Below are 14538 nucleotides of genomic sequence, written 5' to 3'. Positions count from 1 at the left end.
ACTGAATTATGTCTGCACCCGTATATGCTGGTTTAATCCCCGAGCAGATAAATGTATGCTCCCCAAACACAGAAGGTAAGAGAAAAACACCACTTTGCACCACAAGGAACAAAATCGTATTTTTTGTATGCTCGATAGTAGTATTAATAGCGTTCGCCATATTATTCTGGTATTTGGAACATCCATCTAGATATGAATTAAAGAACTTGTTACCCGTGTCAAACGGAACAGGGAGAATAGATCGGGTCAAGAGCAGGAATCGAGATGCCTATGACCAACACGACCCGGAAGACTATGCTAAAAATGAATACGTGAAGATAATAAACACAACATATGGGGTAGTGAATAAAACTGATTGCTGGATCTGCACCCACATGCCCCGACATAACAGTGAAGGCATCCCAGTGTATGCGTCGCCAGTTACTGAGGATGCCGGGTGTACATTAATTTACATGAGAATAGTGTCAGCACAGCAATACATGATACCGAATACCGCTTGTTATGTTAGAGGAGAGAACAAAACCCTTCTAATGGAAAAGATACGCTATAAAATCAAAACTGAGGGAATCGGGCTTGCACCTGCTATGGTACAGATAGTAAGAGAACCTCCTCCCCCTATCACCATCACACAAGAGTTTAGGCCAAAGAATATATGTTTTAAGAGAAGCGCAAGAGGTAATCAAAGAATGATCTCGGGGTGCAGTCAAATGGTGAATCTAAATAACTACACAAAGGGATTGTTACAGATAGAAGGACATGCCTACGTCTGTAACAAGAGGGCTTATTTGTGGTTAGCGAAAGATTTTGTTGGGGTATGTTACATAGCCAGAATAATGCCGGCTGTGATGGTATATGCCCCGTCTACTCTGCATAAAGAAATACACAGCAGAAATAAACGAGCAGTAAACCCAAAAATTCCTACGTATCAACCTACAGGATGGGAAACGTTTATAGATCTGATGGGGGCCCTGGTTCCTCCAGCGGGCATCTTTATGAACAGTCAAGAAATCCAAAAGCTAAGCAGGGCCCTTGAGTTCGTAATCGAAGAATCCGCAGACCTAATGGAAAACATCACTTATGAAATGAAAGCAATTCGGCTAGTGGCTCTCCAGAATAGGCATGTCTTAGACATACTCACTGCAGAAAGGGGCGGGGTCTGTTTCATGGTGGGGTCCCAATGTTGTGTTTACACACCAGAAGAAAGTACAGGAATCTTAGATGGAATAAACAAACTACATAAAATAGCGGATAGTATCCACCAGGAGGAAGGGTCAGGAGATAGCTGGTGGATGAAGCTCCTAAAAGAAATCGGGTGGCAGCTCCTTACGCCCATACTGGTTCTAGCGGCAATAGTTGTAGGAATTTGTCTCTGCATCCAATGCTTCCCGGTATGTGTGTCGTGCTGTGTTTCCATGTGTTCTTCCAGTATAACGCGCCTAAATCCAATGGATAAAAGCCATGTACAACAGGAATTTTTTGACATGGGAGGCCTGGAGAAGATTATGGTACATACATTATGTAATGATGTTGCTTTCCTGCCATCTGCTTATGCTAGGACTGCTTAGATTGATGCTCAAGTGTGAGCAAAGGGTGGATTGAAGGTAGGCATGCATATGTAACGTTGTGCTCACACTTGGAGTTTGTACTAATCACCATATGCGTTAAATGAATGTACTTTTTGCTAAAAGAAGAGGCCTTCTCTTTTATACGGCGGCGTTTAAGACCTGCTGACCCGGCAAGAACTTGTTTTTAACAGAAGAATTGTGTTTGGTCACTGTATGTCGAAGCATGCTGAGCCTGCTAAAACTATATGCAGAATACGGGTGGGGGGAAGGAATGAGTAAGCATGGCCTCGAGCACAGATACGGGCACAAAAGAATGTGAAGACCGGGATAACAGGAAACCACGATAGACCACGATAGCAAATGTGCAATGGTTGTTCGTTAAACTCCAACTGGATACTTCAGATAAACTCCAACTGGAGATCCGCCCTGGGGTGGACGTGTGCGATGTGCAAGGCAATGTAAACAGAAAAGTATAAAAGAGCACGATGTGTAGAGGAAGGCGCGGCACTTCGACGACTTGCTTAGCGAGACGTTTGAACTTGCGGCCCATTCTCGAATAATCGCACCCACATAAGTGGTTCACGGTATCTTTAACGGTATACCGTTATACCGTTAAATCCCTATTGGCTACAGGAAAATGGCAATTAAATACACATCTCCCAATATTTTGATCTGCGGGGACCTCAACGCGAATTGTCCTACGCACAACACGCTCGAAGTAAAAGAACCTTTTAATTCCTCTGCAACAACTAGGGGTCTTGCGTGGAGTTCCATCATGAAATCTAGAAATCTTTTGAATTCTGCTGCTACCACAAATCCAAACACCTTAATACCGACCTGGGAGCGTGATAGGTCATCAGCTACTCTCGATTACATCTTTGCTTCCGAACCTGTGTTTCTTAACATAGTTTCATTTTAAGTAATCAGAACAAAGTACAGTGACCACAACTTAATGAACCTTATACGCAGAAGCAAAGGGAGCATATTGCAATTCTACTATCCAGCCATTGAGACGAACTCTCAACAAACTCGGCTACGTATGATTGCCTCTGACGTTCACAAACTCACAGACCAATTCACCATCTTAATGTCTGACCCTACATTGCAAAAAGGAATGGCAAGATCGAGCTACATTCCCCCTCTTCTTCCCTTCAAAAAACCTAGGAAGAACTGTAACAACCTTAGTAATCATCATACTCATGAGTATAACTCTGCTCTGGTCATCAAACGCAGATTTTTAAGAAAATTAAAAAGAGAGGCAACAACATTGAATCAACCAATACTTTGGGAAAATCTTATGGTTGAAACAAGAAACAACAAGCAATGGCTGAGAAACTCGAGATGTCTCTTATATCAGTCGGATGCTGAAGGTTCTGTCCAATAAAAAATCCCGAGATTTCTGGTTGTTAATCAACAAATCTAACAAGCTTCCAAACTCGCAGATGATCAACCCAGTGTCGGAAGAAAAATGGACCGCTCACTTCCTGAAGTTGTTTGAATCAGCAAAAGGCAACGATAATGAAATCAGGCGACCAAAGGACACAGTCTGGGTGGATCAGACACAGATCGTCGAGATCAAATCCACTATCTTTAAATTGAATTCGTCAAGAGCACCTGGGCCAGACGGACTTGCTAATTGCAATCTAAAACATCCAGATGACTGGTCTAACCTCATCAGCTCAATTTTTGAAGTCTGCAGAGAAAGAAAAACAATCCCCGACTCCTGGACGAAAGTGGTCATCGTCCCGATTTTCAAAAAGGGAGCTAGAGACGATCCCCTGAATTACAGGCCGGCCCTTCTTGATGTCATCGGCAAGGTCTTTGCAACTATTCTTCTGACACATTTCCGCAAATGGGCTCTCACTTCACTGTGTTTCGATCCCTTGCAAACAGGATTCCAAAGAAATGCCAACATACACTGCCTGAATCTTCTCAAAGAGAGACCTGAGTGGAGACCCACAGATGTTTCTAGCGTTTGTCAATCTGTCTCAAGCTTTCGACAGAGTGGACAAACTAAAACTGTGGTCCAAACATAGGACCTGGAATTGTCCAGACAGCATCTTGGAACCCATAATCAACCTGCATTCAAACACCAGTATAAAAGTCTGACTCAACAACCAAGGTCTAATTTCGAACTCTATACCGACTTTTCGTGGAGTGAAGCAAGGCTGCCCTCTGGCTCCAGCTTTGTTCATATCTTTTCTCGGAGACTTCAAAGAGAGCCAAACCAAGATCAGGTAATTTCCACCAAAAATAGTTAACACAAGGGTCCCAAGACTTTTATATGCTGACGACTTGATATTACTTGATCTCAATCAGGTCGGTCTCCAACGACAACTGGATAACCTCACAGCTTACACCACTGAAAACAACCTGGAGATCAATAAGTCAAAGACGAAGATAACAATTCTGCAAAAACCAGGTAGCAAAAAGAAAGAGACCTTTCAATGGCACCTCAACGAGACGAAAATAGAAGTGGTTGATTCATTTAAGTACCTTGGAGTGCAACTTGATACCACCAAGAAAGCCCGGAACATGCAGGATGCACTGTGCTCTAATGCCAGGATTTAAGCTGCACAACAGAGCAGTCGATCGAAAATACGGCAAATTTTCTCTCCAACCGGCGATCAGTTTTTACAAGGCCAAGATCATTCCCCCGTTGACCTACGGTATGGACGCTACGCCCTCAATCCCTCCTGTTCTCTGGCATAAACTTGAAGGTTTCATCTGGAGATCGGTGCTGGGCCTACCTAATTCCACTGCTGTAGCTCCGATAAGACGGGAACTCAGCCTTGTCTCCCTAAAAGCAGTGGTGGACCACAGTACTTTGCAGTTATACAGGAAAGTCATCCATCCTGAGAGCCTGGAAATCTACCGCATGATTGCAGCAGAGATTGATAAAGGCAATAATCACTTTATGAATGAGTGGGCCACGGATCAAAACCTAAAACTGCAGGAAATTGCGTGCAGTAAAGAAGAACTGAAGAACAATCCGGTTAGGATTAAAACTAAATTGGAATGTTTGGACTGGATTTCTACTATGGAAAAAGCCACACAAACTACTAGTCCATCTCCCTATGACTATCAACAAACTGAAAGAACCTATGGCATACTGTAAAAGAAATCCAAGTAAATCACTGATGAGAATCTTTCTGCACGTCTCAATGTCCTACCGACGCAGGAAATCCTAGCGATAAGAACTGGAACCATGGTAAAAGCCTGCAGACTATGCAAACATCCTGAAGAGACAGAATCTATTAGACACCTGCTGATGCTCTGTCCAGCTATGCATCAAGCCAGGATAGCCTTTTTTAGTCCCCTGACAGCAAACTCATTTGTTGGCAACAAAGACATTTGGTGGAATCGCCTTATTACTGGGGATAAGACACGATGGCATACAGCGTCTTCTGAACTTGGCAATGGAAAGGATAAAACTGAGTATTGCCATCTGATCCTTGCCTACCTTATACTGGCCGAAATACAGACTGCCGTCACCTGTGAGATGTCTTCGTGAATCTCTCTTTTTGATTGAAATTGTTTGTGCTCTTGTAAAAATCTTATTGATTATATACAAGTAAATACAAAAAAAATTTAAAAAATACACTCTTACACACAAGGTTTCTTAAATAAACAATTATTAATTTGATCAGTCAGTTAGAATAAGCCTTCTTCGGAAAGGGGCAATATAAAAAAAAATAACAAATACACTTCAATACTGTACACTCTTAGTTTCTAAATCAGTAAAGACCTTTTTGGGATGGCCCACAGACACAACCTACACTCTCAGGTGACCTCAATAGCTAGGGTGCTGGGGACATTAATATCTTACTGTTGACATTTTGAATACTCTTAGAAGTTGGTAAAAGGAAAAGATTATTAGAACAACAAGAGACCACAAATATTCTTAAGCAGGCAAATACTTTTGGATCCTCCAAGAAGAGTCATTCAGTACAACAGGCTAAGCCAAAGTCAATGGGCAAAAGTCTTATTTAGGATGAAGCACTTCTGGTGGGTAAGTAGAAAAAGTATTTGCACAATGTTTTAGAAGTATTTGAAGAAAAGAAGAATCAAATGTAGGGCCACAAGCGGATTAGACTTGTGAGTAGTAGAAGATGCAAGCAACTGTACAGTAAGACTTTTTACAGAACCTTTGTATTGAAAAAAAAGTGCAGCAGCTGACTTCTGTTCCTGAGCAGCTCTGCAGATCTCACTGTTCCTGGGTCTCAGTCGTGGGGACAAGAGAGAACTTCTGGAGACTCCTGCACTGCAATGGGATGGTCACTGCTCGCATCCGGCAATCTCCAAATCAGTGGCTGTTCAGTGTTTCAGCTCCTCGCACCTACCACAAATAGCAACACTGCGGTTCCTGGCTGTCCTGGATCTTCCTGGAGCTCCAGGCCAACTTAAAAGCAACACACACAATCTGGTGTTCCTCTCCCTGGCTATACGGTTTCCAGCAGCAACTCTGTGGAAATTCAACCAGCTGTGAGATGGCTATCCAGGTGGCTTACTTTGGAGTTGATTGGTCCCACCAACTCAAGGGGAGAAGTCAACCTTGCAGGGGCTTCTCTGTCGATACGAATTTGGAGTTTCAGCACAGCAGCAGGGTTTAACCGAGCAAAACAACGTTCTAGGAGTTGCAGCAGGCATCCTCTTCAAGTTATTCTTTGGTTCCTTCGCCCAGTGGTCGACTCTGCCTTCCAAGCCAAAAGCCTTGCCTTTATTCAGTTCTCTCCCATTCATTCCAGCCCAGCTGCCAGTCACCCAGCAGGGTGGCTGACCTTGCCGGACAGTCAGCCAGCCAATCACCACAGAGTGCATTTGGGTCTCCTAGGAGACTAAGCACAGGAAGTTTCAGGCACCTCCCTTACTTCCTGCCTACCCCAGACACCCTGGAGCAAGAGGCTGGCTTCACTCGTGAATCCCATCAAAGGCAAAGCAAACAATGGGACCAAACCTGGTTTGACGTGCAGAGTAAATCTCAAGAAGGACCTTTCCACAAAGAAATGGCGAAAAAAAAAGACTGGGGCTATTTTGACAAAAATGGCACCCGTGGGTGTTTTACTGCAGCTGCGAACGTAGCCCGCGGCAAAGGCATACCATGGTAGTTAAAAGTAAACCACGGACACCAGCGAGAAAAGGGTAACATAAAATTGTTACATGGGTAGCTGGACAAAGGGGATACTAAGTAACCCCTCCAGCACCCTATTGTAACATAGTGTGTGCTGGGTCTAGAAAGTTACAAATGTAGGAAAAGTCAATTTCACTTTACTGCACTTGGAAACAGTAGTTTATCCAAGAGAAGGAATTTAAACTTTTAGGAAATCTGAAAGACTTCCCTGTGTCACTGCACTGAAGGTGATGTGTGACACAATGTAAACGATGATGCCTAGGGAGTTTGTCAGACTCCATAACCAAAAGAAACAGAGTTCAAAATCACATTAAATTACATGAGAGAGTGGGAAAAAGGGTCTCACTCTCTTCAGGTTAATAACATCAAGTCCTCAAAATCCAGCAAAGTTGCTGGGGGTCTCTAAGGTGGAAGGAATTAGTACATTTCTGAGAATTCACCCTAACATCTACCCACTCAGCACCCATGCACCATTCAAACTGTGGGTGGTGGCTGTCCTTTCTGGACAGCCAGCCTCCCATTTGGAACTGGTTCCAGGCAGGCACAGCAGAAGACAAAGAACAGCAGAGTTCGAGTCCTCCCTTCTTTCCTGTCCTCACAGACACACTGGTGCCTTTGTGGGCTTCACAAGGGGATCCCGCTGAAGATAGTCAAACAAGGACTCCACCCCCCTCCCACCCAGCACGGTAGAAGGGGGACCAAGATGGACAAACCATCTTGAATTGGCAACAAAAAAAACACTATCACCATTTTGGGTCAATGGTGACCCTTCTGTGCACTACCGCGGATCTGGGTATAGCCTGGGAGTTAAAATTAGGTAGGATAAAATCACAGCCACCAGCCATTCAGATTAGCTTGTCAATATAATCAAAACGTTATAGGAGCAGTGAGAAAGAGGATACAGTGTAGTCCCTCAGCACTCCACATAAGGTGGGGTGGGCTGATCTCAGAACAGAAATGATTGGAAGGATACACAATATCCCCTTGCCCTTTGTAACATGTGTTCTCACAAGGAACATAAGAGAAAATAAAAAGGGAAGCCCAAAGGGCTCCCAGCAACGCTGCACAGAGAGTACTGTGTGCTGCAAAAGTCAGGCAGATGCCACAAGACTTGGAAGAAAGCATGACTCTTAAGAAAAAGGTAAGAAATACAAAAGGATCCCAAAGATAGTGTAAAAGAATGAGTGAGTGTGGAAAAAGGTTCCCACTCATTAGGGAGAACAGACTAAAAATCCAGTAATCCAGCAGAAAGTGCTGGGAAACTCGCATGTGAAGGGGATTTCACATAAAAATGAAAATCTACTTGACGCCACTGCCTAACTGGAATTAAGTGTTGCTCTGTGTGGTCTCATTGTAGCCCTAAATCGGTTCCACTTTTTCTCACGAGACTAAGCCTCGACTGCTTGGCTCACTTACCTTGATTGTTGTTTGGCTAAAATGTCAGTGTCTTTGCTGTTTACCATAAATAAGATGGCCCCCGAAATCCTCCCACGATGGCTAATTTTGGAAATAGAACTTAAGCACAAAACAAATAAGAAAATATAGAAAAAAAACTCTGTGCATTATTATAACTTCCGCTTAACACTTTTTTTTAACCCTGTAACGACCCAGAGGTGGTTATCATCACTCTATCACAATATTAGATCTCAGGCAGGACACTGCTTTTAGGGACTGAGAAGGGATGCAAATTTAATTTGTTCTCGGTTTCCACTCTTCACCCTGTATCCCTTTTTCCCAAAAGACACTTCTTGGGACATCCAAATATTGGCACTGACGCGTCACATCAAGAGGCTCTACAAAACGCGCCCTGCCATGTTTACAGGAGTGATTTCATATAAACTTTGGAGTGAAAAGCTTCCTCATTACAATGACCCACTTGAGCACATCTCACCATGCAACCACACAATACGTATTACTAGGACCATACAGCTCCAGGTCTAGGTATTGCCACTCACAGCAAAGCTATATTTTATTACATGCTGCACTTGAATTGTAGTTGCTTTCATGCTGTTTTAGAAGCAAGTACAAACTAAAGAGACACATCCATACTACCACCAAAATTCCCTTTACCACCCCTGTATTAAACTACTTGAACGTAATATAACTAATCATTCTCCATTAGTTAACTCTGTTTCTATCATTACTTCCATGTCTTTCTTTCCCTCTCATCTATTCCTTACTATCAACAAACTATGGTGGGCTGGACAAACCCTGGAGGGGTCACAATAGTCCAATGACGAGGCATGGCGCTCTACGACCACTACGGTCGTGATTGGCTGCAGTGTAAGTATCTTAACATCAAACAATATTTGTACTCCGTTATATCTACATAAAGTTATTATTGAACTAATTGAGGAGTTAATGTGTAATCTAATAAAGGTGCATATTTTTCAGTAAACCAAGCAGGGACCGTAATTTAGGGGTGCCGAGGGATGTTAAATGCCAGGCAGAGATAAGGGTGGTCCTGGTATGAAAGTCCATGCCAGACGCTGGTTTCAGCTCATGCTGAATTACCGCTAATGCTGAATTACCGCCCCCCCCCCCCCACGGAAAGTGAATACATCACTCTGTCAGCGTCACCAGTGACCTTAGACAAATGTTACTTCTAACTTTAACAGTGCAAGTGTGCGACCAGAACCCTTCCTTCAAGCATCACACACACCAAGAAATTGTAGTAACAGCTCTTGCACAAGTGGCACTGGCCTATCTAAAATGGGTGTACAATTGAAAAAGTGTTTCCTCAAGGCCTGCTTTTGAAAGCAGAGTCTGTTTCACTCCTTTTCTCACAGGAATGCAGTGGCAGTGCCGATTGTTTTTGAAAGGCCTTTCTAGAAGGTCTAATATCTTTTATTTCAACACTTTCTTAAAGCTTTAAAATCGGATCATATTACAACTGCTACACAAGCCTAAGCAAGGCATTACTGCAGGTTGCCCTATTCACTTTTTTGTTCAAGTTTGTTGCGGACTATAGCTCAAAATGGATAAATGAAAAAATATATATATAGCAATCCACGTCGACTTGTACATTATCTTAATGCACCATGAGTTACAAGCAATGCAAAGCTATGTTATGTTGATTTGTGCAGTGCACCGCTGACATTTGCATGATATACAGGCGCTACGTGGCTCTGTAAGTAAAGTGGCTATTGTTGTTTAGTGAGGTTGAGGGGGATAGGATAGAGGTTGTGATCATCTATTGACGCATGCTTAACCAGAAGAAACTGGTGTCTGTGCGTGCAAGCTTTCTGTGCACTGTCTTTGTTGTGTCCATAAGGGTGGTGTCCAGTGTCTGAGTTGTTGGTTGTCTGTAGGTATTCGGTTTGTAGTATGATTAGAGAGAGGTGTGCTGTTTGCATGTTTTTGGTGGGGTGTTTCACTATCCCTCTGGGTGTGTAATATGTGAGAAGTGTGAGGGTATGGGAAAGAGAAGGGGGGGGGTGATTAGTTAGTTTAGGGTGATCTCTGCGTGTTGCGTAGTTTCACTGTCGATGCTTCACGCTGCTCCATCCCACATCCGCCCAGGTCCAGGTGCACGGCCCGCAGATGTGCACGTCTAATCCAATACATACAACCAAATCAGCAAAGGACCAGCCTGGCCAAGCTCAAAAGCAGCAGATGCAAAATCAGCACAGCTCCGTTATGACCAAATTCAAAAGCAGCGCCAACCTTCCAGTGTGGCCAAATCCGAAAGTAGCAAGTAGCGCCAACCAAATCCGTACCCCTCAAACGTGGCTGAACTCAAAAGTGGCCCTATCAAATCAGCACAACTCCAGTGCGGCGAAACGCAAAGCAGCAGCAACCAAGTCAGTACAGTTCTAGCATGGCCAAATTGGAAGCGGGGCTAAATTCAAGAGCAGTGGGTACAGTTCTAGTGAGGTTAAACTCAAAAGCAGTATACGTCAAATACCTACAGTTCTATTGTGGAGAAATGTAAAAGCAGTGTGAACCAAGTTGGTACAATTATGTGACTAAAATCAAAACCATCGGGTTACAATTTTAGTGTGGTTAAATTCAAAGGCAACGTTTACTAAATCAGTACAATTCTAGTGTGGCTAAAGTTAGAAGCAGCATTAACTAAATAACTGCATTCTAGTGTGTCTAAATTTAAAAGCAGCTGGAACCAAGTTAGTACAATTGTAGTGTGGCTAAATTAAAAAGCAGCAGGTTACAATTCTAGTGTGGCTTTTAGGGTAGAATTCCTTTTTTGTATAAAATGCTCTCCACATGGGAGTGGTTTTGTATCTGTCTCTGCTGAGTGCGACCCTTTTTCCACACTCACTCGGGCTTTTACTCTGTATTTGGGAACCCTTTGTATCTCTTTTCGATACTCTATTGGAGTTATGCTTTCCTCCAACTTTATGGCATCTGTAATTTCTTATTGGAGCACATAGCACTGTTTGTGCTGTGTTGCTGGAAAGCTCATTGAGCTTCCCGTTTTACCTTTCTGTGTTAACATTTTGTTATCCGGGCAGGGGAACCCTTTTCATCCACCCTGACCTCTATTTTGTGTAATCAGCACACCCTACCTTATGTGGAGTGCAGAGGGGACGCAATGTATCCCTTTTTCAACTTAAGCTGTAATGTTCTAGTTACACTGGCAAGTTAGGCAAGTAGCTAGTGGCAGTGGATATTTTTGTCCAATCCTTCTACTGCAGTGTTATCCATTATTAAATAGAAGAGCCGTGAGACGGCAGGTACACCGATACTTCTTTGTTAATCTTCACAGTCCAATCATGTAATATGGTTAAAGCAGCCCCAACCTGCTTCTAATTTAATAACAGTTTATTTTCATAAATAAACCTTCCAATCTAACACTGCAGTAGATTGGTTCTACAACAGAATGGATTGTGCTGTCCAATGCATTTACATAACAGCATAAAAATTAACAATGAATGTATCCCCATATGCACCTGGTAATATACACAAAACCCACCATTCTAGCAGAATGGAGACCCTCCTGTGCATTACCGTGGCTAATTTGACGCCTGCGAGTAATAATGACTAAAAATCATAAAAGTAGTTTCACTGACACCATCCATTCAAGTTAACTTGTAATTGAAACACAACTTTGTATGTCCCCAGCACCCCACATAAGGTGGGGTGTGCTTTCTCACTATATAAAACGTAAAGGGGATGGGAATCCCACTTTACTTCTTTGAAAGAGTAGTTCACCCAAGAGATAATAAGAGAAACTAAAAAGGGAAGCCCAAAGGGGGAAACGCACCCTAAGCCCAAAAGTTATAGGGAACTATAAATCCATACACATTCTATGGAGAGACATAAAAAGGTGACCCATAAAAAGATTAAAAGTCTAGGTGAGAGGGGAAAAAGATTCCCAGTCACAAAGGGAAAAGGAACAATAATCAAAAAGTCCAAGCAAAACGTACTGTGGTTGACACAGGTCAGGAAGATTTTTCACGTTTATGAAAATCGTATCCAACACCTCTCACTAGAAAAAACTGCTGGAAATCCAACCTCCAGTGACCCCCAGTCGGACCTTAAAGTTAACTGGGAAAATCAGAGTCAGAAGGGTAAGTAAAGGCAAAGTATTCGTCCAACCCTGTCCTCCATAGGAAAACATTAGGTACCAGTCCCTGTGCATCCCAATCTTCCATTCCAATGCCTTCTGGTCATCAAACTTGGGTAGTATTTTCTGAAATATAAGAACACAATTACTTACCCAAGTAACGTTGGTGACTATCTTCTTTGAACCATCACCAACACAATTAAATTGGAACTTACCAACAAAGACTACATTCTAGGTAGAATCATTGTGGCTCCTAGGACATTTGAACACAAGGCCCAACTCTTCTTGGGGATTGATTGGACTGCTGAAGTTAGGGAAATTCACTTGTGTTAGGACAGTTTTTCTGAAGTCCACCCTAGGGGTTTTATAAACGATACCTTAGGCATACAGTAAATTCCAACTATTAGTATAGACCTGCACTGGATAATTTGGTAGCATGGACGGAGCAGTCTGGCTTATTTTAGGAGGGAAATAGGGCTGTAGATAGGACTAAGAACCTGTAGCATGCATATGGTCCAAAGAAAAACATACACACTTATGTATTGTAATAATGGTTTATTTTATATATACACACAGGCAATGAGAATTCCTTAGAAAGTTGAGTACTATTATCATTCATAAACACAATTATAAAAACCAACAATACTTATGGCATGCAAACCAAAGTAAAAACCTTATTTAGAATGGCAGCAAGGAAAGCAGACCCTAGTGGTAATACGCTATGATGGATATTAAGTTTCAGGAATATGATAGTTATGCTAAGAATGTTACAAGTAAGTACCTTGCAACATATGGAATTTATTCGTTTTTCATGAATGATAGTTATACCACCATTGCTTTTCAGAATAGTGGAACACTGTTAGGTCCGTTTTTCTGAAGTCCAACTAGGGGCTTAGTAAAACCATTCAATTGAGACAATACAAGACTCCACTCTTAGTACAAGGCTGTACCACCTGAGCTCATGGTAGCGTAGACAGAGAAACCAGGCTTATCTTAGAAGGGAGAGGGGGCTGTGGAATCAGTGCAAAGACATTTTAATACAAATGGTACAAAGAAACACTTAAACACTAGGTTTTGTAAAAATAAATGATTTATTTAAATACAAGTAGGCCCAGATAAATCTTGGGGGAAATGAGTACCATCACAGATCATATAAACACATTATGGAAAAACACAACACTATGCTAGAAGGTACACAGACCAAAGCATATAACCTTATTTGGAACACCTCACAGGAGTTCTAGGGAAGTCAAAACCAATAGTTATGTTTAGATTACTTTTAGGTATACCAGAGTAGTAGACCCTATCATTTGTACCGTGACGTTCAGCAAGAAATCACATAGTAACATCAACAGGACAATATACTTTCTGATCTAGTGAAACACAGATTCTAGGAATAGTATAAACGTATTACTCTGATTCCGGATAACAGTTATTCTAGGGGACTTGGACCTTGGGGTGGAATATTCAATTACAGTTGCTTTGCAGTTCACAGACTAAGGGAAGCAATACCTACATTATTTAAGGATAACACAGTTATACTCAAGTTAAGTAAAACCTATACACTATCTACAGGAGCTATAAGCAACATATAGGCAGATATAAACCTCAGACTGTTTTTGTGTCTGTCTACAACAGACCAGAGAAAGCAAAACCCAGTGTTACACTTTATGAATGACTCAAAGTTAATTTAGGTACGTAAAACCTAAGACAGGCATATTCTGGACAGGCTACCAGCTAGTCAGGGGAAGCAAGACCCAGTTGGGGACACTCATACATTTATTCTAACAGGAATAGTGAAGTGAAGCCAACAGCATTACTTTTGGGAAGAGGCACAACCAAATCACAGGTGAGTAACATAACCTTACATCTACTTTCTGTTAGGATGGCGAAACAGTTTCTAAGGAAAGAAAGATGTTACATATACTTTTCAGAATGGAAAACATTTCTAAGGTAAGTAAATAACCTTATACATACTTTTAAGAATGGCAGAACATTTCAAAGGTAAGTAATAACTTTTGTAACTGTTCACTCACAGGGTTACAGTTACCAACTAACTTCTTTTGCAAGTAAGTAACTTTTAAACATGTATTCTCTTTTCTAGGCAAAATGCCCAATCCTTAGAAGTCTTTCCCTTATTCTTGGAGCATGAGTGTTCTCTGTGGCTGGCGGGGCTGGGAGGGGGGGGTGGTTGTGGGGGGGGGGAGTCACTAGGGTCTAGTGTCCAACGGGCAGTTCAGGCTAGGTTCTTAAGTAGAAAAAGTCTGAGTTCCTAAAGAAGACTGTAAGACTAGGCATATTCCAGCAGAGGGCCT

The 14538-nt window shown here is 42.2% G+C and overlaps 1 protein-coding gene across 3 annotated transcripts in view; it reads right to left on the bottom strand.

Moving 5' to 3' along the window:
• HEATR3 (HEAT repeat containing 3) overlaps window positions 1–14538 on the bottom strand; it is a 366680-nt gene that overhangs the window by 22729 nt on the left and 329413 nt on the right. The window lies entirely within an intron of this gene.

Source organism: Ambystoma mexicanum, chromosome 1p (genome assembly GCF_040938575.1).
Source record: "Ambystoma mexicanum isolate Mex_15411 chromosome 1p, UKY_AmexF1_1, whole genome shotgun sequence".
NCBI classification, from domain to species: domain Eukaryota; kingdom Metazoa; phylum Chordata; class Amphibia; order Caudata; family Ambystomatidae; genus Ambystoma; species Ambystoma mexicanum.
The sequence above is the reverse complement of the archived record's forward strand: the minus strand, read 5'-3'. Positions and strand labels throughout refer to the sequence as shown.